Here is a 24,194-nt window from a genome sequence, read left to right as displayed (position 1 = left end):
GACCTCTTTTTGTGGAGAGGAATTCAATAGACCTTCACATATTCAATTAAGCCCCACAGGGCCAGGACTAGGTAAGACAAGAGACAGGTATAGTTCACAATATTTAAGGAAGCACTTTTAGTCCATGTTTTCAATTGTGCATTCAGAAAACATGTATTGAGTGCCCAGTATGTACCAAGCACTTTTCTAGGTGATAGGGATTCAAAGTGAACAAAACAAACAAAAATCTCTAGCCTCATGGAGCTTAGACCATCTATGGTTTGACATTTTTCAGTCAACTATTAAGATATTTGAAACACAAAATATGAGTACTTTAACTCTTATGAAAAGACAAAAATACTAAAAAGAATATTTTAATAGTAATTCCAGTACTAAACACACATATTGTCCAGAATTTCAGGACATATCAGTCAGTCATTCATTGGTTAATACACAATAGAGTGTACTTTGAAATAGGCAGTGAAGATTTATTCATCAAATATTTATTATGCACCTAGTGTGGGCCAGGCAATGTTTTGAGTGCTGGGGATAGAATGGTAAACCAAATGCTATTCCTGCCCTCAATGAAATCCAGTATATTTTGGGAAGACACTGAAAAACAGGCCATATATGGTAAGTACCATGATAAGGCAAGCACGTTGGACGAGGGGGAAGGAAGAGAGGTGTCAGGAAATATTCTCAAACAAGTAATATCTAAGCCAAAGCTGAAGAGATGAGCAGGAATTAACCAGATAGAAAGGTAGACAAAGATTGCTTCAAGCCAAGGGTATAATTTGCAAAGGCCTATGTGAGAAAGTGAGTGTGGCAATTAAGTACATAGTTTACAGGCCATATAGAACTACCACACAATACAAACTATAAAGCAACCAGCTAACAGTTTCATGATAGGGTCAAAACTGCCCATATCAATATTAACCTTGAATGCAAATGGTCTACATGCCCCACTTAAAAGGCACACAGAGGCAAACTGGATAAAACAAGAGACCCATCTCACATGTAACAACACCCATAGGCTCAAAGTAAAAAGTTGGAGAAAGTTCTGTCACTCAAATGGAAAATAGAAAAGACCAAGGATCACTATTCTTCTATCAGATAAAACAAACTATAAACCAATAACAGGAAAAAAACAAAGAAGGGCATTACTTAACGATAAAGGATGTAACTCAACCAGAAGACTTACCTATCCAAAATATATATGCAGTAAATATTGGAGCACCCATATTCATAAAACAAGTACTTCTAGACCTACAAAAAGACTTAGTCACACAATAATAGAGGGAGACTCCAACACCCCACTAACAGCATTAGACAGATCATCAAGGCAGAAAACTAGCAAAGAAATTATGGACTTGAATTCAATACTTGACCAACTGGACCTAATAGACATCTACAATATACTCTACCCATCAACCACAGAATATACATACTTCTCTTCTGCACATGGTACATGCTCCATGATCAACCACATACTCAGCCATAAAGCAAATCTCAATACATTCAAAAAAATCAAAATTATATGAACCATATTCTCAGACCAAAGTAGAACAAAAACAGAAATAAATACCAAGAAGATCTCAGAAAACCACACAATTACATGTAAATTAAACACTCCTGAATGACTTTTGGATAAACAATGAAATTAAGGCAGAAGTCAAAAAATTATTTGAAATAAATGGAAACAGAGACACAACATATCAAAATCTCTGGGATAAGGCAAAAGCAGTAGTAAGGGGAAAGTTTATAATGCTAAACAATTTCCTTAAAAAGTTAGAAAGATCTCAATTAATGACCTAACACATACCTACAAAAAAAAACCAAAAAAGAAAAAACAAAAAAAAAAAAACAAGAAAAAATTAACCCCAAAGCTAGCAGAACAAACTAACCCCAAAGTTAACAAATGTCACAGCAGAACTGAATACAATTGAGACCCAAAAGTCTATACAATCAATAAAACCAAAAGTTGGTTTTTTTGAAAGAATAAACAAGATTGATAGACCACTAGCAAGATTAACAAAGAAAAAAAAAGAGAAAAGATCCAAAAAACATAATAAAAAACACAAATGTGACATTATAACCAAATCTCACAGAAATACAAAAGATCCTCAGAGGCTATTATGAATACTTCTATGCACACAAACTAGAAAACCTAGAGTAAATGGATAAATTCCTGGAAACACACAATCTCCCAAGATTGAATCAAGAAGAAATTGAAACCCTGAACAGACCAATATTGAGTTCTGAAATTGAATCAGTAATTTAAAAACCCACAAGTCAAAAAAAGCCCCAGACCAGATGGATTCACAGCCAAATTCTACCAGATGTATAAAGAAAAGCTAGTACCAATTCTACTGAAACTATTCCCAAATATTGAGCAGGATGGACTCTTCTCTAACTCATTCTACAAAGCCAGCATCCCCCAACAGAAAATATGCCAAAGACACAATGATAAAAGAAAACTACAGGCCAATATCAGAGAAATTCAAATCAAAAACCACACTGAGACACCATCTCACACCAGTCAGAATGGCCATTATTAGAAAGTCAAAAACAACAGATGCTGGTGAGGATGTAGAGTAAAGGGAATGCTTATACACTGTTGGTGGGAGTGTAAGTTAGTTCAGCCACTGTGGAAAGGAGTCTGGAGATTTCTCAAATAATCTAAAACAGAACTACCATTTAACCCAACAGCCCATTACTGGGCATATACCCAAAAGAAAATCAACTGTTCTGCCAAAAATACATATGCACTTGTATGTTCATCATGGTGTTATTCACAATAGCAAAGACATGGAATCAACCCAGTTGCCATCAACAATGACCAGATAAAGAAAATGTGGTACATATACACCATGGAATACTAGACAGCCATAAAAAAGAATGAAAACACGCCCTTTGCAGCCACATGGATGTGACTGGAGGCCATTATCTCAAGCAAATTAATGTAAGAGCACAAAATCAAACACTGTATGTTCTCACTAATAAGTGGGAGCTAAACATTGGGTACTCACAGTCATAAAGCTGTAACAATAGACACCAGGGACTGCTACAGCAGGGAGGTAGGCAGTGGGGTAAGGGTTGAAAAACTACCTGTCCAGTACTATGTTCACTCCCTGGGTGATGGAATCAATCACACCTCAAACTCCACATTATGCAATATACCCATGTAACAAACCTGCACAAGTATCCCTTGAATCTAAATTGAAGTTGAAATTATTTTTAAAAAATTAATCAAACAAAATAGAAAAACAAAAATGAGTGTGGTTCATTTGGAAAGACTCTGAGGAGTACTGTATGGCTGAAGTATCTGGTTCATGTGACCAAAAATTAATCTGGAAAGAGAATAAGGGGCTAGGTCCTCAATGACTTTGTCTACAAGAGGCCAAACTCTTCTAGACAATTACTAAGGCTTCTTTCCTCACTTCTGGATGATTTCCCTATTGCACTCTAAAAGTATCTGAAATCACAAAAGGAGGAATTTTCAGGAAGAGCACCAATTGGTCAATACATTTAGATTTTTGACTTGTTCATCACAACATAAAAACAGAGTCCCTCCTTGTCTTGCTAGAATTCACCCTCGAGAGAGAGACATAGAGAGAAACATAGAGAGAACGAGACAGAGAATGAGAAAGAGAAAGCAAACTCTATTTTTAGGGAAATTAAGAGAACCCAAGCCACACCTTTTTGAATTAGGTGTAATTGCAACCAAACTGGGAAAAGAAAGAATTATGGTGGGGGATAGGGAGTAGATACTTATAGGGGAGGGGTAAAAAAAGGGAGAAGAGACAAGATAATACAAAGAGAGCGCTCACAGTGGTTAAAATCTCACAGAAAAAAAAAGCCCACTAACACACAATTCTGAGGGAAGGAACATAACCTTTATTTACTATAATAGTAAAGCGTGTGAGTCAACTGTCAAAAGGAGGTTCCTGGACTTGGTTTGATCCCAGAAACAAAGAAGGCAAAACTAAACAAGAAATTCCAGAGACAATAAAAATTTCCAGGAAACATGCTGACTCTGGTTGGCAGAGAGAAAAAGTTCGACCTATTGCCATAGGCTGGTGCAAGGTAACAGCTAATCACATTTAATACGAAATCCTGAATCAGAACAAAGAAATCACCCTTACGCTTCTTCCAAAATGAACCTTCTGTAATTAACTGATCAAAGAAAAATTCAGTTCTGACGATAATGAAAAACTTAAAAAAAAAAAAACTATTGAAAAGGGAAGGCTTGTACACTGCTGGTAGGAATACAAATTAGTACCATTTGTACACTGCTATACACAGCTTGTACACTGCTGGTAGGAACACACAATTCCTTTATGGAAAACAATATGGATATTTCTCCAAGAACTGAAAGTAGTTCTACCATTGAATCCAGCAATCCCACTACTAGGTATCTACCCAAAGAAAAATAAGTCATCATATAAAAAGACACCTGCACACATATTTTTATCAAAGCACAATGCACAAATGCAAAGATACAAAACCAATCTAAAATGCCCATCAACTGATGAGGACATAAAGAAAATGTGGTATATATACACCATGGAATACTATTCAGCCATACAAAATGAATAAAATGTTTTTTGCAGCAACTTGGATGAGGTTGGAGCTCATTATTCCAAATGAAATAACTAACAAATGGAAAACCAAATACCATATGTCCTCACTTATAAGTGGAAGCTAAGCTATGGGTATGCAAAGGCATATAGAGTGGTATAACAGGCATTGCAGATTCAGAAGTGAGGGGGGTGGGAGGAGGGAAAGAGATAAAAATCTACATATTAGATAAAATGCACACTAATCAGGTGATAAGTGCACTATAATCTCAGACTCCACCACTGCAATTCATCCATGTAACAAAAACCACTCGTACCCCAAATGCTATTGAAATAAAAATATGTTAAAAATAAAACAAAAAGAAACCTCTATAGGAATCATACAATGATACCATAAGAAAAAAAATAATGTACAGAAAAAAATAATAAAAGATGAAGTACGTTCACTAGTGATAACGCAGAAGAAAACTGTGACCAAACATTTTCTCATTAATTTAAAAAAGGAAAATTGGATGAAGCCAACAATCCTATAAAGCAATAACACAAGACAGAAACTCGAGGAGGAGGTATTTAGAAAATCAGCAGAGAATAAAGCAATATGGCAGTGTTCAAAAACGAAGAAAAAAATAGAGCTACTGCAAAAACCAAAGTGAAATTAGAGAGAGCACTGGAGTAAAAAGAAACTGCAGAAAACACAGTAGTCCCATATCTCCCCACATCCTAGTGATTTAAAGAGGAATAGAAGTAAGAAAAGTCATTTAAAAAATCAAAAAATCTTAAGGATTAGAGAGAATATTTATAAATTAAATTGCCATTTGCCCCCTTCTAAACAATAGCTATAAACAAGGGAAATATGATATTTGAACATAGAGTTCTAGAAAAAAATGAAACAGAGCAAATATTTTAAAATACTGTTCAAAAAAACTTTTGTGAAAAAAGAAGAATCAAATCTACACATTGGAAGAGCACATAATGGGAAAATTGATTCAAAATGGTCAATATTGAGGATGACCACGGTGGCTCATGCCTGTAATCCCAGCATTTTGGGAGGCAGAGGCAGGCAAATCACTTGAAGTAAGGAGTTCAAGACTAGCCTGGTCAACATGGCGAAACCCTATCTCTACTAAAAATGCAAAAATTAGCCAGGTGTGGTGGTGCACATGTGTAATCCCAGCTACATGGGAAGCTGAGGCAGGAGAATCACTTGAACCCAAGAGGCGGAGGTTGCAGTGAACAAAGATGGGGCCACTGCACTCCAGTCTGGGGCAACGAAGTGAAACTCCATCTCGAAAACAAAAACAAAATGGTCAATATTGAGATATATGCTAATAAAGTTATTGCTTTTATTTATCAAGGATAAAGAAATGTTTGAACAGAAAGGCAAAAAGATCCACTCAAGTGACATTAGCAAGATGGTAGAATAGGAAGTCCCCACCCTTGCTTCCCCACAAAAATGCCAATTTAATGATGATATGTGAAACAAAACACCTTTATAAGAATTATATGATCCGTTTAAGAGGTTGCAATATCGCAGGTGGGTGCAAATCCAAAAACAGCGACATTGAAACAGATAAGGAGATCTATTTTACTTTACCACATTAGTTCCTCCCCAAAGCCAGCACAGCTCAGCACCTGGAAGAGAATATCCTGGTTTGCAACAATTCCCTTGGAAGAAAAAGTGGGTGGAATATGAGTCCAATGTTAACTTTTTGAAGAGCTACCAGGGTAATTGGTTTCTGTGTCATCCATCCGAAGTGCTGATAGAGCTAGCACAGACTGGATATCTGAGAGATAGTGAGAACAATGAAGATCGGGGGACAAAAGGGTGGCTTGTTGCAGTTAACATGGCTTGGCACAGTAAGAAGATGCAGAACTTGAGACTTTTCCCTCAGGAGTCAAGAAGAGGAGTGGAATATTTGTCTAATGTTCCAGCTTTGTGGAGGGCTGCCCAAGAAACTGGTATCTTTCTCACCAGACTCAAGTTGCTAATAGGGAGCCAAGATACTTAGGATGGTGATGGCTGCTGAGAAAAAGCAAATAATGGCGCTTGCTGCTGTAGAGCCAGAGAACTTGCAATGCTACAGCCAGGGAAAGAAAGAGATTATAAATTCCTGAAAAAGAAAAACGCAAGACTTTCTAACCGAGAAATTACATACGCAGGCCAGGCCCAGAAAAGATGAACCTCTCCCATTCCCCCAAAAAAGGCTACAGAGACTCTCCCATCTGATTGATTGATGCAGGTCTTCTACTGTCCAAAGCTAGTCCACAGGAGTAGAAGAGGTCTGTTCTTTCAGTACATATATCTCAACACAAACTCACAAGACACCAAAGAAAACAGGAAAACATAGCCCAAAGAAATGAACAAGATAAGACCAGGCGCGGTGGCTCATCCCTGTAATCCCAGCACTTTGGGAGGCCAAGGTGGGTGGATCACGAGGTCAGGAGATCGAGACCACCCTGGCTAACACGGTGAAACCCTGTCTCTACTAAATAACACAAAAAATTAGCCAGGCGAGGTGGCGGGCACTAACCAGGAGGCTGAGGCAGGACGACAGCGTGAACCCATTAGGCAAAGCTTGCAGTAAGCTGAGATCGCGCCACTGCACTCCAGCCTGGGGGACAGAGTGAGACTCTGTCTCTAAAATAAAAAAATAAATGAACAAAATAAAATTCCAGAAATTAGTCTAAAGAAACAGAGGTATATGAATCACCTGGCAAAGAATTTAAAATAGCTGTTGTAAAGATGCTCTACAAGCTCAAGAAAATGATGCATAAGCAAATTAACAAAAAATTTTTTATCTTTACAGATATCAATAAAAAGATTTTTTAAATTTTTTAAAAACAAATTTTGGAGCTGAAGAATACAATAAATGAATTGAAAACTTCACTACAAGGGTTCAACAGCAGACTTGATCAAAGAGGAAAAATAATTCACCAAACACAAGTCATTTGTAATTAACCAGTTAAGGGGAACAAAGAGAAAAAGAATGAAAAAGGTGAAAAAATCTTAATGGACTCATAGGCCACCATTAAACAAAATAGCTTATGCATCATGAGAGTTTGAGGACAAGAGAGATGGAAAGGACCAGAAAGCATATTTAAATAAATAATGCCTGATAGTTTCCAAAATCTGGAGAAGGAAATGGAGATCCATATTCAACAAGCCCAAAGATCACCAAATTAAAATGAAGCAAAAAAAAATCCACACTAAAATATAATCAAATTGTCAAAAGTCAAAGAGAATTTTAAAAGCAGGAAGAGAAACACAACTCATCATGTACAAGGGAACCTCCACAAGATTATCAGTAGATTTTCCAGCAGAAACCTTGCAGTCCAGGAGGGAATGGGGCAATATTTTCAAAAGGCTGAAAAAAAAATCTGCCAACAAAGAATAACAGACCCAGCTAAACTCTCCTTCAAAAATGAAAGAGAGATAAAGACTTTCTCAGACAAAAGCTTAGGGAGTTAATAACCACTAGACCTGCCTTACAAGAAATGCCAAAGGAAGTCTTTCAAATTGAAATGAAAGGATGCAAAACAGCAACATGATAGCATGAAAAATATGAAAGTCATTGGTAAAGGTAAATATATGGATGAATACGGAATACTGTATTACTGTAATGGTGGTAGTTAAATCACTTTTCATTCAAATATAAAAGTTGACAGACAAAACTATTTAAAATAACTATAACCACAATAGCTTAAAGGTACATAATATGAACAGATGTAAATTGTGACAACAATAATAAGAAAAGGAAGATGTAAAAGTATAGCATTTTTGTATGTGATTAAATTTAAGTTATCAACTTAAACTATCATAACTATAAGATGTCTTATGTAATCTCCAAGGAAACCAGAAAAAGTACCTATAGAACTTATATAAAAGAAAAACAGAAAGGAATCAAAGCATCTTAATACAAAAGACTGACAAAACACAAAGGAAGACAGCAATAGATAAAAAGATAGACAAAAGAACTATTATATAACAGAAAATGAGTAACAAAATGGTAATAGTAAATCCTTTCCTGTAATAATTACTTTAAATGTGAATGGATTAAGTTCACCAATTAAAAGATATAAAGTGATTAAATGGATTTTAAAAAAATCATCACCCAACCATATGCTGCCTGAAAGAAACTCACTTGAGATTTAAGGGCACACATAGTCTAAAAGTGAAGGGATGGAAAAAAATATTCCATGAAAATAGCAAACAAAAGAGAGAAGAGGTGGTCATATTTAAAAGAGACACAACGGACTTTAAGTCAAAAACCATCACAAGAGATAGATAGGGACATTTCATAAAAGGGTCAATCCATCAGGATGATATAGCAATTATAAGTCTACATGTCCCCAACATCAGATCATCCAAATATATGATAGAACTGAAGGGAGACTTAAACAGCATTACAATAATAGTAAGAGGTGTCAATATTTCACTTTCAACACTAGATAGGAAATCCAGACAGATCAATAAGAAAACAGAGGACTTGAACAACCCTATAGACCAAATGAACCCAACATATATACAACAAAACATTCCACCCAACAGCAGCAGAATGCACATCCTGTGTCAAGGTAGCACAGACTTTTGCCAAGAATAGATCACAGGTTAGAGCACAAAAGAAATCTCAACAAATTTAAGATTAAGATTATGTCAAATATATTTTCTGATGACAATGTGATGAAACTAGAAATCAATAGCAAAAGGAAAAGTGGAATCCTCACCAGAATGTGGAAATTAAGCAATATTCTCGAATAGCCATTGGCTCAAAAAAGAAATTTGAAAATATTTCAAGACAAATGAAAGTGAAAATACAACATGCCAAACCTCATGGCATATAGCAAAAGGAGTACTAAGGAGGAATTTCATAGCAATAAATGCATATAATTAAAAGGAGAAAGATCTGAGACAATTTAGTTTTATACCTCAAAGAACTAGAGACATGTAACAAACCTGTATATGTACCCCCTGAATCAAAAATAAAAGTTGAAATTATTTCAAAAAATAACTAGAGAAAGAGGGACAAACCAAGCCCAAAGTAACCAGAAAGAAAGGAATCACATAGATTAGAGAAGAAATAAATACAATAAGAAAAACAACAACAGTAACCGTTGGTTTTCTGAAAAGAAACATTGGACAAAATCTTAGCTAGACTAAGAAAAAAAGAGAAAAAGCTCAAATAAATAAAACCATGAAGGAAAGAAAAAGCATTACAAATGATGACAGAAATTAAGAGAATCTTAAGAGACTTATGAAAAATTATAGACCAACAAAGTGGAAACACTAGAAAAACAGACAAACTCTTAGAAACATATAAACTACCAAAACTAAATCATGAAAAATAGAAAGCCTAAGCATACCCATAGCTAGTATAGAGACTGAATCAGTAATCTGAAACCTCCCAACAAAGAAAAGCCCAAGACCAGATGGTTTCACTGGTGAATTCTACCAAACATGTAGAGTATAATTAATGCCAATCCCACTCAAACTCTTCCAAAAAAATTGATCAAGAGGGAACACTTCCAAACTCATTTTGAAGGCCAGTATTATTCTGACAACAAAGCCAGACAAAGACAACACAAGAAAAGTATACTACAAGCTGATTACACCAATTAACATGCAAAAATCCCCAACAAAAGACTAGTAAATTGAATCACATTAAAAGGATCATATGCCACAACTAAGTGGGATTTATTCCTGGGATTGAAGGATGATTTAACATACTAAAATCAATATGAAACACCATATTAACAGAACAAGAATAAAATTACATGATCATCTCAAAATATGCAGAAAAAGCATCTGACAACATTAAACATCCATTCATTATTTAAAAAGAAACTCTCAACAAAAAAGGAACAGCAGAAAAATACCTCATCATAATAAAGTCCATACATGAAAAACCCACAGATAACATCATACTCAATGGCAAAAAACTGAAAGCTTTTTCTGTAAAATCAACATGGCAGGGATGCCCATTCTCATCACTTCTACTTAATGTTTAATACTAGTGGTCCTAGCCAGTGCAGCTAGACAAGAAAAAGAAAGAAAAGGCATACCAATTGGAAAGGAAGAAGTAAAACTATCCCTATTTGAAGATGACACTATCTTACATACCCTAGGTGCACCATTTTTTAAAACTATTAAAACTAATAAATGAGTTCTGTAAAGTTACAAGATAAAAAATTTTAAAAAGTAAAGTTGCAGCATACAAAAATCAGTTGCATTTCTATATAGGAACAACAAGCAATCCCAAAAAATGAAGAAAATGATCTCATCTAAAGTAGCATCAAAAAGAACACAACACTAAGGAATAACATTAATGAAGGAGATGAAAGACTTGCAGTAAATTCTTATAATTATATGCTGCCTTTGCATTAATTTTGAATATAAGTTCAACTTTCTCAGTCCAAAAGCAGGGCTCAGTCATCCTTAACACACTTCCCAGATCTATATCACATACAAATGGACTAAGGCAGTAGCCACACATTAGAACTTACAGGCATCTTCTCTTGCCTAGTAGAGTGGGTTTCCCACTTTCCTGTTGCTTCCTTTAAACAGATCATTCAAGCATTTGCCTGTGAGCTTAAAATGACTCAAACTCCATTTCCTTACATATCCTTTTTTTTTTTTTTTTTCAATCTCTCTGCCTGACTCTTCCTTCCTGCTTCATGTCACCCAGGGATGAAGGACTGCCCTCCTAACCTATTACACCCTCTTGCCCAGGATCTCTAAGTAAAAATATTTGAACTTATTTCTTATCATGGTGGTGTATTGAATTTACATTTTCCATCTGAAGAAGCAGGGGCTGCCCCAGACTGGGTTGTTCCTGGAACACAAGGCCTAGCTTCCAGCACCGGGACAATGGTCAGCCAGGCATAAACTAAACACTGGTCAGACAAGAGCCACAGGAGTGTCTGCCAATATAAACAAGTTTCCCACGTGAGGGACTCCTTGGCAAATGATCGGACAACTAGGCATTAGGTCACCCACCAGGTAAAAGAAATATCCCCTGAAAGGCACACTGTAAACATCCATGTCCAGCTCTCTTTCATTTCTATAAGGGTAAGGCTGTTGCTAGCTGCTCTGGTGCTGAAGCCCCAATTTGAACTGAGGGCTCTCAAAACCCTTGTACACTGAAAATTAGAAAACATTGATGAAGCCAGGTACAGTGGCTCATGACTATAATCCCAGCACTTTGAGAGGCCAAGGTAGGCAGATCACAAAGTCAGGAGATTGAGACCATCCTGGCCAACATGATGAAACCCTGTCTCTACTAAAACACAAAACACTAGCCGGGCATGGTGACACGTTCCTGTAGTCCCAGCTACTTGGGAGGCTGAGGCAGAGGAATCGCTTGAACCTGGGAGGCATAGGTTGCATTGAGCTGAGATCTCACCACTGCACTCCAGCCTGGTGACAGAGTGAGACTCCGTCTCAAAAAAAATAAAAAAAAAAAAAGAAAGAAAGAAAACATTGATGAAAGCAATTAAAGACACAAATAAATGAGTATGTATCCAATGGTCATGGAATAGAAGACTTAATATTGTTAAAATCTCCATATTGCCCAAAGTGAACCATAGAAATCCCTATCAAAATTTCAATGGCATTTTTTTTTTTTACAGAAGTATAAAAAAAAAAATTCTAAAATTCGTGTGGAACCACAAATGACCCCAGATAGCCAAAACTATCTTGAGGAATAAGGACCAAGCTGGGGTCTTCACACTTCCTGATTTCAAACATGTTACAAGCTACAGTCATCAAAGCAGTGGGGTACTGGTATAAAGATAGACCAGTGGAATAGAATAGAGAACACAGAAATAAACCCACACATAAACAGTTGAATGAATTTCAACAAGGGTTCCAAGCTTACACAACAGGGAAAAGATAGACTTTTCAACAAACAGAGTGAGGAAAACTAGATATGCACAGGCAAAAGAAAAAAATGGACCATTACCTTACATCTAACACAAAAATCAAATTAAAATACATTGAAGACTTAAACATAGTCCTGAAACTATAAAACTCCTAGAAGAAAACATGGAAGAAGAGCTTCATAACATTGGTCTTGACAATGACTTCTTGCATAGACATGACAACAAAAGCGCAGACAATGAAAGCAAAACAAATAAGTGGAACTATATCAAATTTAAAAGCCTCTGCTCAGCAAAGGAAATAATCAACAGAGTGAAAAGGCAACTTATGGAATGGGAGGAAATATGTGCAGATCATATATCTGATAAGGGGTTACTAGCCAAAATATGTAGGAACTCCTAGCAACTCATAGCAAAGGTGGAAGGAAAGGGAAGGGAAAGGGAAAGGGAAAGGGAAAGGGAAAGGGAAAGGGAAAGGGAAAGGGAAGGGAAGGGAAGGGAAGGAAAGGAAAGGAAAGGAAAGGACAGGACCCAATTTAACAATGGACAAAGGACTTCAATAGAAACTCTCCAAAGAAGATATATGAATGGCCAACACATACGTGAAAAGATGCTCAACATCACTAATCATCTGGAAAATGCAAACCAACCACAATGAGGTACCATCTCACACATGTAAGACCTCAAACAATAAAAATCCTAGAAGAAAACCTAAGAAATACTCTTCTTGATACTGGTCTTGGCAAATAATTTATGGCTAAGTCCTCAAAAGTAACAGCAACTGTGATGGTTAATATCGAATGTCACCTTGATTGGACTGAAGGATGCAAATTATTGTTCCTGGGTGTGTCTGTGAGAGTGTTGCCAAAGGATATTAACATTTGAGTCAGTGGACTGGGAGAGGCACAACCCCCCTCAATCTGGGTGGGTACCATCGAATCAGCTGCAAGCAAGGCTAGAATAAAGCAGGCAGAAGAAGAGGGAAAGAGCAGACTTGCTGACTCTTCTGGCCTTCATCTTTCCTGTGCTGGATGCTTCTGGCCCTCAAACATCAGATTCCAAGTTCTTCAGCTTTGGTCTCTTGGACTTATACCAGTGGTTTGCCAGGGACTCTCAGGCCTTCAGCTACAAACTGAAGGCTGCACTCTCAGCTTCCCTACTTTTTTTTCTTTTTCTTTTTCTTTTTTTTTTTCTTTCACAGATTGGATAATTTTATTTATTTCTTCTTAAACAAACAACAACAAAAACCAAAATACATGTGCAGAACGTGCAGGTTTGTTACATAGGTATACATGTGCCACGGTGGTTTGCTGAACCTATTGACCTGTCCTCTAAGTCCCCTCCCCTCATCCTCCACCCCCTAACAGGCCCTGGTGTGTGTTGTTCCCCTCTCTGTGTCCATGCGTTCTCAATGTTCAACTCCCACTTATAAGTGAGAACATGCAGTGCTTGGTTTTCTGTTCCTGTGTTAGTTTGCTGAGGATGATGACTTCCAGTTTCATCCATGTCCCTGTAAAGGACATGATCTCATTCCTTTTTATGACTGCATAGTATTCCATGCTATATATGTACCACATTTTCTTTATCCAGTCTATCACTGATGGACATTTAGACTGGTTCCATGTCTTTGCTATTGTAAATAGTGCTGCGATAAACACACATTTGCATGTGTCTTTATAGTAGAATGATTTATATTCTTTTGGATATATACCTGGTAATGGGATTGCTGGGTCAAATGTTATTTCTCGTTCTAGATCCTTGAGGAATCGTCATACTGTCTTCCACAATCGTTGAACTACTTTACATTCCCACCAACAGTGTAAAAGCATTCCTATTTTTCCATAACCTCCCCAGCATCTATTGTTTCCAGACTCTTTAATAATTGCTATTCTGACTGGCGTGATATGGTATCTCATTGTGGTTTTGATTTGCATTTCTCTGATCAGGGATGTTGAGGTTTTTTTTCATATGTTTGTTTGCCATGCAAGTGTCTTCTTTTGAGAAGTGTCTGTTCATATCCTTTGCCAACTTTTTGATGGAGTTGTCTTTTTCTTGTAAATATGTTTAAGTTCCTTGTAAATTCTGGATATTAGACCTTTGTCAGATGGATAGATTGGAAAAATTTTCTCCCATTCTGTAGGTTGCCTGTTCACTCTGATGGTAGTTTCTTTTGCTGTGCAGAAGCTCTTTAGTTTAATTACATCCCATTTGTCAATTTCGGCTTTTGTCGCAGTTCCTTTTGGTGTTTTTGTCATGAAGTCTTTGCCCATGCCTATGTCCTGAATGGTACTGCCTAGGTTTTCTTCTACTGAATAGAAGATCCTTTCCCTATTGCTAGTTTTCGTTAGGTTCGTCGAAGATCAGATGGTTGTAAATGTGTGGTCTTATTTCTGAGGTCTCTCTTCTGCCCTATTGGTCTATATGTTTGTTTTGGTACTGGTATCACACTATTTTGGCTACTGTAGCCTGGTAGTATAGTTTGAAGTCAGGTAGCATGCGATGCCTCCAGCTTTGTTAGTTTTGCTTAGGACTGTCTTGGCTATATAGGGTCTTCTTTGATTCCATATGAAATTTAACATAGCTTTTTCTAATTCTGTGAAGAAGGTCAATGGTAGTTTGATGGGAATAGCATTGAATCTATAAATTACTTTGGGCAGTATGGCCATTTTCACGATATTGATTCTTCCTATCTATAAGCATGGAATATTTTCCCATTTGTTTGTGTCCTCTCTTATGTCCTTGAGCAGTGGTTTGTAGTTCTCCTTGAAGAGTCCCTTCACATTCTTTGTTTGATGTATTCCTAGGTATTTTATTCTCTTTAGTGATTAAAATAGTAGTGATTATGAATGGGAATTCATTCATGATTTGGCTCTCTGCTTGCCTATTGTTGGTGTAAAAGAATGTTTGTGATTTCTGCACAAACCTAGCAATCTCTTCACCTTGTGATTGTGTGAGTCAATACTCCTTAATAAACTCCCCTCCATATATACATCTATCCTATTAGTTCTGTCCCTCTAGAGAACCCTCATACAGCAACAAAAAAAACTGATAAGTAGGACCTAATTAAATTAAACTAAAGAGCTTCTGCACAGCAAGAGAACCATCAAGAGAGTAAAGAGACAACCTACAGATTGGGAGAAAATATTCACAAACTATGCATTCAACAAAGACTTAATATCCAGAATTGTTAAGGAACTTAAATCATCAAGCAAAAAATGAATATTCCAACTAAAAAGTCGGCAAAGGACATGAACACTTCTTTCTTCTCAAAAGAAGTGTACACGTGGCAAACAAACATGAAAAAATGCTCATGATCACTCATCATCAGTGAAACGCAAATCAAAATCACAATGAGATACCATCTCACACCAGTCAGAAAAATGTTTGTTAAAAAGTCAAAAAACAACAGATGTTGGTGAGGCTGTGGAGAAAAGGGGGCACTTACACACTCTTGGTGGGAATTAAATGAGTCCAGCCACTGTGGAGAGCCATTTGGAGATTCCTCAGAAAACTAACAGTTGAACTACCATTTGACTCAGCAACCCTATTACTGGGTATGTTCCCAAAAGAAAATAAATCATTTTACCGAAAGGATACGTGCACCCATATGCCTATCACACTGCTATTCATAATAGCAAAAAACATAGAATAAACCCAGGTGCCCATCAACAGTGGATAGGATTTTTTAAATGTGGTAAATATACATTATGCAGTACTATGCAGCAATTAAAAAAAGAACAAAATTATATCCTTTGCAGCAACACAGATGCAGCTGGAGGCCATTATCTTAAGCAAACTAATACAGAAACAGAAAACCAAATACCACATGTTCTCACTTATAAGTGGAAGCTAAACACTGGGCACACATGGACACAAAGATGGGAACAATAGCCAGTGGGAATTACTAGAGGTAGCATAGAGAGAGGAGGACAGGAGCTGAAAAACTACCTCTTGGACACTGTGTTTACTACCTGGGTGATGGGTTCAACTGTATCCCAAACCTCAGCATTCTGCAATATGTCTTTGTAACAAACTTGCACATGTACCCTGATTCTAAAATAAAAGTGGGAGAAAGAAAGAAAACAAACAAAAACCACACAAACAGAACAGAAAATCCCAAGTATTGTTGAGGATGTAGAAAGACTGGAATCCTGGTGCACTATTCATAGAAATGTAAAATGATGTAGTCACTATAGAAAACAGTATGAAAGTTCCTCAAAAAATTAAAAATAAAACTACCATACTATCCTGCAATCCCTTATCTATCCAAAAAGAATGGAAATCAGGATCTTGAAAAGATATTTGCACTCCCATGTTCATTGTAGTATTATTCACAATAGCCAAGAGGTGGAAGCAACCTAAATGTCCATGAACAGATGAATAGATAAGGGAAATGTGATAGACAAATACAATGGAATATTATTCAGCCATAAAAAAGAAGAAAATCCTGTCATGCTACAATATGGATGACTCTTGACATTATTATAAATGAAAAATGCTGGTCACAGAAGGACAAATACAGAATTATTCCACTTTTATGAGGTCTCTAAAGTAGTCAGACTCATCAAAACATAAAATAGAATGGTTTTTGCCAGAGACTGGGAAAATGGGAATAAGGTGATTTGCTGTGCAATTAGTGTAGAGTTTCAGACATGGAACAAAAAAAAAAATTCTAGAGATTTGCTATGTGCTTAGAGTTAACAATACCATACTCAACACTTAAAAATTTGTTGAGAGTAAAAAATAGAAACCAAATGAATAAAATGGAATTCAATAAAGAACAGAATAAAATAGTGGGAAAAGATCCAATAGTAAATAAGATCCCTATTAATTTACTGACTTCTGGAATGTACACTATATACTTTTAAAAGTTTAAGACTCAAGTACTATCCCTGTAGTAATGTCTTTTCAAAAACATTCTTTGAAAAGTAATGTCTTTTCAAAAATAAGTTTGACAGATGCTTTGTCTTAGAGATTGTAGAATAATATTACTTTACACTTTATCCAGGTATATGAGATAACCTATATACAAGACACTCAGTTACTTATGTTAGTCCCAGAATCATAGAAACTTATTTAATCACAGATTGCTTTGTTCGTGTAATAAATTTTGAACACAATTGCATTAAAGTTTTTAAATTTTAAAATATTTAAAATAAGTGTATGTATTATTATATGACTAGTAAGTTCTAAAATACACACTGGCCTTGGACTTCCCTAAAACCATCCAGAGAAGAAACTGGCCCAAAGAGTTTATAGACAAACTGTCATCAAATATAAAGTCAACAAATAGTTCTGAACAGATTTTGTTTGAGACAGTGTCACTCTGTCACCCAGGCTGGAATGCAGCCTGGAACTGATGGACTCCAGTGATCCTCCTATCTCAGCCTCCCAAGTATCCAGGACTACAGGTGTGCCCCAGCATGCCTAGCTAATTGGGTTTTTTTATTGTTTGTAGAGACAGTGTCTCACTATGTTGCCCAGGCTGATCTCAAACTCCGAGCCTCAAACCGTCCTCCCACCTCGCCTCTCAAAGTGCTGTAACTATAGGTATGAGCCACCATACTTGGCCTGAACAGATATTTCTTATGAAGCATTCTTGAAATTAGAGGATGAACTTCAGCCAAATGGAAAAATAACTGAAAAAAAAACTGAGATAACTGAGAAAGGTGAACATAAAATATCTTTAGCTGGAGGAATAGGTCTAAAACCAATAGATTAGGATGACAAAAAAAATGCAAATATTACACACTTGACTACATGAAAAGATTGCCAAAAGAAATTGAGAGAACATGCTGATTTCCTTATTTTGGTATCTGAAAATGAAAAAATATCATTTAAAGCTGCAAATCGACTCATAGAAATTAATATACATTTCAGATTAAAAGTACTATTAAGAAAAATATTAGGAAAATATGAGGAAAAGAAAGAGAAATAATAATCTCATCATTGTTCACATTAGGAAATTGATCAACACTGCCTTAAGAAAAAATTTAAAGTATTATGTAAACACTTGAGAGTATACAGTACAGAAACAATAAAATACTTCCTTAAATATTACAAGAAACACACACAAACACACACACACAGAGTAAAAGAAAGAGACCATATAAGGAAATAATTATTAAGAATTATAAAGACAAAAAATAATAACCTAAAATGTTGTAACAGAACCAAGACAAGGTATAGCCCCATGTAAATGAGCCAAACTCATTAAAAGATTGGAACTTAAAGCAAAGGCAAACTACAGCCCTGTGTTCTACACAAAAGATATACCTAAATCAAAGTAATTCAGGAACTTTGAAAATAAAAGGTGGGCAAATATAAATGAAAAATACCCAAAAATAATTATCTTAACATCAAATGAGGTTTCAATCAGGCCAAGAAGAATTGAATGAGTCAAAAAAGAGTACTTTTAATGTTAAAATCCGTAATTCATAATAAAAGTTAAACCATTATGATCATCAGTGTTACCAAAAACTAGCACCAATACTCAATAAAACAGACTTTGGTATATATATGACCTATAGACAGACAGTATGATCAGAACAGTTTAATTAGCTTCTTCAACTCAAACAGATTAACATAAATAAAAGATTAATTATATAGAAGACCAATTATATCTTTAACAAGATAGAGCTAAATTATACATAGCTAATTCCTACCTTATGAAAAGAGAATACAAGTACTTTCTTCTTAAGGGTCCTGAAACATTAATAACAATTAACCTTATTAAGCCACAAAGAAAACCTCAATAAATTCTAAAAGGTAGAAACAATAAAAATATATTCTTGCATTAAAAGTGCAATAAAATTAGGGAGAAAAAAGCCCTTACCATTTGCAAATTTTAAATTCTTCCTTAAAAACTTATGGTTCAAACTCAATGGTTCAATTTGAACTCACTGATATGACAAAAATAAAGATAAAATAATCATATAAAAATAAAATTAAAATACCTTATTAAACTACATGCCAAAATATACATAATAAAACTAAAGCAGTGTTCAGGGGGAAATTGTTAACCTTAAATATTTGTATTCTTAAAAAACCAGAAAAGAATAAAAATAAATAAAGCATCCAAGTATGAAGTAAGAAAAAGCAAAACAAAAAAAAAATTTAAGGAATGAAGAAGGCATTAATAAAGAAGCAGAAGTTATTGATTAAAATGCAGGAAAAAAATAAGTAAATCCAACAGCTATACTTTTTTGTGGGAGAAAGGGGCAACTAAACTGCTAACATAAGCAAGACAGGAAAGGACAAAAACAAAAGATAAATAATAAAAAGAACCACAGATAAAGAGGAAATTAAAAGACTTATGAGTCTTTTCAAATAAACGTGAAAAGAAATGTGAATTTAAAAGACTTACGAGTCTTTGTAAATAAATGTGAATTTAAAAGACTTATGAGTGTTTGCAAATAAATGTGAAAATCTGACTGAATTAGACAATAGTCTAAGAAAATATAATTTTCCAAATCACTCCAAAAGAGATAGAAATTCTAAACAGATAACTACTGTAGACGAGAATATAAGAACATTATCTAAGAGCTACCACCTGAAATAGCACCAGGTCCACATAATTTTATAGGGGGATTTTGTGAAAACTTTAAGGCATACATTATTTTGATTTCATGTAAACTGTCCCACAGAATACAAAAAGAAGGAATGATCCCCTATTTGTGTTTCTAAAGCAAACATAACATTGGTAGCAAAACAATTATTACCCCAAAAAAGAACACTGCAGAACCATGTCTCTTACAAAGATCAATGCGCATATCTAAACCAAGCATTAGTAAACAGAATCTAGTACCACATTAAAAAACAGTTTAACATGACAAGTGGCATTTATTCCAGGAAAATATGGATAAAATTGAATCTGTTAATATGATTTATCACATTAATATATCCATGGAAGAAAAAATATTTTGTTATCCTCATAGGTGACAAAGGGGTATTGCTAAATTCAGTATCCAACTTGTACTTTAGAAACATAAAAAATTTTTAGGGTTTTTAAATTATACTTTAAGTTCTAGGGTACATGTGCACAACGTGTAGGTTTGTTACATATGTATACATGTGCCATGTTGGTGTGCTGCACCCGTTAACTCATCATTTACAATAGGTATATCTCCTAATGCTATCCCTCCCCACCTCTCCCCACTCCACGATATGCCCCGGTTTGTGATGTTCCCCACCCTGTGTCCAAGTGTTCTCATTGTTCAATTCCCACCTATGTGTGAGAACATGTAGTGTTTGGTTTTCTGTCCTTGCGACAGTTTGCTCAGAATGATGGTTTCCAGCTTCATCCATGTCTCTACAAAGGACATGAACTCATCCTATTTTACGGCTGCATAGTATTCCATGGTGTATATGTGCCACATTTTCTTAATCCAGTCTATCATTGATGGACATCTGGGTTGGTTCCAAGTCTTTGCTGTTGTGAATAGTGCCACAATAAACATACATGTGTATGTGTGTTTATAGCAGCATGATTTATAATCCTTTGGGTATATGCCCAGTAATGGGATGACTGGGTCAAATGGTATTTCTAGTTCTAGATCCTTAAGGAATCACCACACTCTCTTCCACAATGGTTGAACTAGTTTACAGTCCCACCAACAGTGTAAAAGCATTCCTATTTCTCCACATCCTCTCCAGCACCTGTTGTTTCCTGACTTTTTAATGATCGCCATTCTAACTGGTATGAGATGGTGTCTTATTGTGGTTTTGATTTGCATTTCTCTGATGGCCAGTGATGATGGGCATTTTTTCATGTGTCTGTTGGCTGCATAAATGTCTTCTTCTGAGAACTGTCTGTTCATATCCTTTGCCCACTTTTTGATGGGGTTGATTCTTTCTTGTAAATTTGCTTAAGTTCTTCATAGATTGTGGATATTAGCCCTTTGTCAGATGGGTAAATTGTAAAAATTTTCTCCCATTCTGTAGGTTGCCTGTTCACAATCATGTCATCTGCAAACAGGGACAATTTGACTTCCTCTTTTCCTAATTGAATACCCTTTATTTCTTCCTCTTGCCTGATTGCCCTGGCCAGAACTTCCAACACTATGTTGAATAAGAGTGATGAGGGAGGGCATCCCCGTCTTGTGCCAGTTTTCAAAGGGATGTTTTTGTCCATTCAGTATGATATTGGCTGTGGGTTTGTCATAAATAGCTCTTATTATTTTGAGATACGTCTCCTCAATACCTAGTTTATTGAGAGTTTTTAGCATGAAGGGCTGTTGAATTCTGTCGAAGGCCTTTTCGGCATCTATTGAGATAATCATGTGGTTTTTGTCTTTGGTTCTGTTTATATGATGGATTACGTTTATTGATTTGCATATGTTGAACCAGCCTTGCATCCCAGGGATGAAGCCCCCTTGCTCATGGTGGATAAGCTTTTTGATGTACTGCTGGATTCAGTTTGCCAGTATTTTATTGAGCATTTTTGCATCGACATTCATCAGGGATATTGGTCTAAAATTCTCTTTTTTTTTGTTGTCTCTCTGCCAGGCTTTGGTATCAGGATGATATTGGCCTCATAAAATGAATTAGGGAGGATTCCCTCTTTTTCTGTTGATTGGAATAGTTTCAGAAGGAATGGTACCAGCTCTTCTTTGTACCTCTGGTAGAATTCGGCTGTGAATCCATCTGGTCCTGGACTTTTTTTGGTTGGTAGGCTATTAATTATTGCCTCAATTTCAGAACCTGTTATTGGTCTATTCAGGGATTCAACTTCTTCCTGGTTTAGTCTTGGGAGCATGTATGTGTCCAGGAATTTATCCATTTCTACTAGATTTTCTAGTTTATTTGTGTAGAGGTGTTTATAGTATTCTCTGATGGGAGTTTGTATTTCTGTGGGATTGGTGGTGATATCCCCTTTATCATTTTTTATTGCATCTATTTGATTCTTCTCTCTTTTCTTCTTTATTAGTCTTGCTAGCAGTCTATCAATTTTGTTGATCTTTTCAAAAAACCAGCTCCTGGATTCATTGATTTTTTTAAGGATTTTTGGTGTCTCTATCTCCTTCAGTTCTGCTCTGATCTTAGTTATTTCTTGCCTTCTGCTAGCTTTTGAATGTGTTTGCTCTTGCTTCTCTAGTTATTTTAATTGTGATGTTAGGGTGTCAATTTTAAATCTTTCCTGTTTTCTCTTCTGGGCATTTAGTGCTATAAATTTCCCTCTACACACTGTTTTAAATGTGTCCCAGAGATTCTGGTATGTTGTGTCTTTGTTCTCATTGGTTTCAAAGAACCCCCAAAATTAATTGCATACCTAGGAATAATTTTTTTTAATGAGCAACGTATTTATGCAGAAAACCTGAAAATGCTTCTGAGAGGCACAAAATATGACTTAAGTAGCTTGAAATACATGCTATGTTCTTGGATAAGAAGATTCAACATCATAAGTATATTAACACTTCTTAAGATAATCAATAAATTTAACATCATTCTAACAAAAAATCATGAGGAAAGTTTAAGCAAAACAGTTCAGAGAAATCTACAGAAAAAAAAAAGAGCACTGAAAAACAATTAGTCTTACCAAATGTTAGAGCCTTGTCAATGTCAATAAATTTCTTTTTATTGAGATGAAGTCTAATTCTTCTCCCAGTCTGGAGTGCAGTGGTGAGATCTCAGCTCACTGCAACCTCTGCCTCCCAGGTTCAAGCAAATCTCTTGCCTCAGCCCCCCAGGTAGCTGGGACTATAGGCATCCACCACCACACCTGGCTAATTTTTATGTTTGTAGTAGAGACAGGGTTTCACCATGCTGGCCAGCCTAGTCTCAAACTCTTGACCTCACGTGATCCTCCCACCTCACCCTCCCAAAGTGCTGGGATTACAGCCATCAGCCACCACACCCAGCCTTTGTCAACAATTAAAACTGTATGATACTAACATATGCATAGAAAGAAAACACATCAAAAATTCAGTAATAGATCTAGTACACGAGAGTTTGGCATGCTATAAAGGTAACATCCCAAATCAGTGAAAAAGAGGACAAGCTTTTAAATAAATGGGTAAAGTCAGTAATCACCTGGAGAAAAATATAGTTGGACTTATGCTTTACCTTCTACACCAGGATAAAATCCAAATGAATCTAAGATTTAAACGTGAAACATTAACTCTATAATGATGGTGTGCTTTATATCTAAGACATAAAACTCAGTGATGGAGGAAAAAGTGATAAACTCAACTACATGAAAATAAAATATTTTTCATGGCAAAAATACCAGAAAAAATAATCATGGGACAAATGACAAATTGTGAAAAGAATACATAAAACTCATTTCACAGACAAATACTTATTTTCCCCAATATAGAAATATACAAATTAATTTTTGTAATAGACAACCCAATAGAAAAAAATGGGTAAAAAAATTACGAACCAGAAACTTACAGAAACATAATTAGCTCTCAAACATATGAAAATATGTTGAACCTCACTTATAATAAGAGAAGTTAAAATTAGAATGAATATTGATGTACCCATTTTTCATATAATCTCACCAAAGATCATAAACTTTGATAAAACATTGTGTTGGTGAGAGTGGGGGAAATCAGACATTCTTACACTTGTTTGTTTCAGGGTAAATTGTTATAAATTCTAAAGAAGGCAATTTGCAATATTTATCAAATTACAAATGCATATATCTTTTGATTTAGCAATTTTATTTCTAGAAACAGATTCTATATTCTCTAACATGTGAAATAACATATGTATCCAGTTTTGGGGGTTTTTTTGCTGCATTTTCTTTACTAGAAA

General features: G+C 35.7%; 1 protein-coding gene across 4 annotated transcripts in view; it reads right to left on the bottom strand.

The window, feature by feature from the left end:
- Positions 1–24,194, bottom strand: part of LOC105490532 (ATPase phospholipid transporting 8B4 (putative)) — a 276,940-nt gene that overhangs the window by 101,646 nt on the left and 151,100 nt on the right. The window lies entirely within an intron of this gene.

This window comes from Macaca nemestrina, chromosome 7, assembly GCF_043159975.1.
Source record: "Macaca nemestrina isolate mMacNem1 chromosome 7, mMacNem.hap1, whole genome shotgun sequence".
NCBI classification, from domain to species: Eukaryota; Metazoa; Chordata; class Mammalia; order Primates; family Cercopithecidae; genus Macaca; species Macaca nemestrina.
Note: the sequence above shows the minus strand (reverse complement) of the source record. Positions and strands in the feature narration are given on the sequence as shown.